The sequence below is a fragment of the Cetorhinus maximus genome, chromosome 11 (genome assembly GCF_964194155.1).
Source record: "Cetorhinus maximus chromosome 11, sCetMax3.hap1.1, whole genome shotgun sequence".
In the NCBI taxonomy this organism is placed as follows: domain Eukaryota; kingdom Metazoa; phylum Chordata; class Chondrichthyes; order Lamniformes; family Cetorhinidae; genus Cetorhinus; species Cetorhinus maximus.
The window spans coordinates 117,044,666-117,047,451 of NC_135889.1; positions in this window are offsets into that span (position 1 = coordinate 117,044,666).

Sequence of the window (2,786 nt, forward strand, 5' to 3'; positions counted from 1 at the left end):
TTGGACTCTAATGCTGAATCAAAATGCAGCACAGCTCTGGGACCTATCATGTACTGAGCTGGATCTAATGTTGCAATATTATTACATAAATTAAAACAAATTTCCACACTGATATACAGATAAAAGTCCAAAATGTTAAAAGAAAGACTTTAGAATGAATGGTGAGGGTGCCTGTCTGTGGTTATTGGCAATGAATCTGTGCCATGCCTGACCTGGGTATGCCCGATCTTGTCGAAAGTGGGAAAGCCGTTTAGCAAAAACTTCCTTGAGAAATTGGAAAATTTTACAGGGACAAAATTAATTTAAAATGTCAAAATCCTACTTTGTTCACTTAGACCCCCTATTATTTGTTATATTCCAAAGATTAGATTGATTATATTTACCTGCTAGTCTGTTAAAACCTGAAAATGTTGGTTTCTGATTCTATGCCTGAATGCACGTTGCATGGAATTAGCCTTTCAATCATATTTTCTGTGCCGATATTCAAGTATGTGTCTTCAATTGAAGGACACTTGAAGGAAACAAAGTGTTATTAGCGGTTGAAGACACGTCTTTAGATTACTGTAAAGTCCCTATAAAGCAAAGTGAAATTCATTAAACATACTTCTAGAAAATGAGACTGGCATCCAGCATAGATCAATCTTGTAACAGTGACATTAAAATGATCTTGGACAGCTTGAACAAAGCTATAGCTAATCCACTATATACTACAAATGGCCTTGGTTAGATTACTGAGTCCAATCCTGATCTCTTCACATGGTGGGTGATATTTAGGCAGAGTGCGGGCGTTGGGGGTGGGGGCATAGGGCAGACATTAGATCAATTCCCAGTTTGATGTATTTGAGCTACCAAGGTAGGTTCAAAGTGCTGGGACTCTTTAGAGAAACGTAGACTTAGGGGTAATTTGATCAAGGTTTTTTAAAGAAAGGAATAAATTATGTTTGCATTGATGATTCATACTAATTAAGTAGGTTAGGGGGGACTGGGGTGGTGGGGGGCGGAATCACAATTTTAAATTGCACAAGGCCAGACTTAATGAGACGTCATGCTGGAACATGCTACCTTCTCGAATGGTGAACGCTGATTCACTGAATACTTTCAAGTGAGAGCTAGGCCAGTTTCTGACAGGGACAGAAATGATTCTGTACAAAAGGTACTGTACAGTATGGAATTATTAGGGCTAGAATGATCATCTGGACTAGTTTTGATAATCTAATGGTGTCAAAGACAAATTTCCCAGATTTTTTCCCCCCAAATTTGCGTGATTTTTACATGGTTTTTAACATTCCCCAGGAGATCACATGGCTTTATGAGGGGTGGGGAGTCTATATATTGTGGTGCATAAGGCACCGAAATTGTGTGGGACGGGCTGGAAGGAACAGCGGTCGTTTCCTGTTTGCCATTGTTCTTATGTAAAGAGAATGCAATGGTCCTGAAATTCCTCAGACCCTTTTAAGGATGTGGAATTTTGTGGCAGGTCTGCACCCTTCTCTGTCTGTTTACCTTGCCCTTGACCCATCCTATATCACAGAGAAGGGTTCATTTGCATGTTTGAGCCAGGTGATGCATGCCACCAGCACCACAGCAGAGGAGTCTACTCTGAGGCGCCATAGGAAAATCATTACAGCACACTATCATTCCAACGGGAAACCCTGAAACTTTTATTGAACTGAAGATTGCAGCCCCTTCAGGCTTTTGCAGAAGTGTGGTGGTCTATTGTAGTCTCACCAGGCTGGCCCAACAATTCTGGCAAACTTGGTTTTGTTAGCATCAGCAATCAACATTCCTGTTCAATGCAGGCATTGCGAGAAAAGTTAATGATCCCCAAAGTTGACGATCAAAATTGATTTTTTTTTGGGAAATACAACTCAATTTAGGTTGAGGAAAGACATATTTTTCTCAGCTTGATATGCTTTTAGATGTGAAATCAATAGATTTTATTTGACATTCAATTTGAAAACAGTATGAAATACTGGAATGCACAAATAATGCTCAGCTTCTCTTTTCCACTAAAAAACGTCTCCTTAAACCCCTTTCCCTTGCCTCCTCCATCCTCACCCCCAAGAACAAGTTCAAGGAGATCATAGACATGTCTGTTATTAATATTGAGGGCATCTGTTTAACTGCCTCTGTTGCATTTCTTCCCTCGGCCCACCTGGTCAAACTTCCCCTAAGGTTCTCTTTCTGTTGCCATAGTCCTGATCTCGCATCTTTCTTTAGTTTCTCTCTGAGCTCCCCTTGTGCTCTCTCCAAGCATGACCTGTCTGTGAAACCAAAATTCCAGTGCATTATCAATTTTAACCTCTCCGCCATTGCTGACCATGCCTTCAGCTGCCGAGGCCTTAAGTTTCAGAATTCCCTCCCTCAACTTCTCTGTCTTTCTACCTTGCCTCCTCTAAGATGCTTCTTAAAACCTACTCTTCTGCCCAAGCTTTCAGTCATTTACACTAATATTTTCTTATATGGCTCAGTATCAAATTTTGTTTGATAACGCACATCAGGATATTTTATAAAGTTAAAGGTGCTAAATGCAATTTGTTGGTGTTTTTTGTGATCTAGGCCACAGCTAGGAACTAAATCATGTCAATTTTGAATATTTTTAACAAACCAGTATTCACTCCATGAGCAACTTTTTGCAGACGTTGCTGACTCTGCATAAAGAAACGTTGACATCTAACTTAGTTTTATGCTTACGTAACTTATATTCATGTTCCCTGATATTCCTGAATCTAACACATGACCAAAATTTAATCCCTTCGTTATTTTAAATACTCAGTCAAAACATC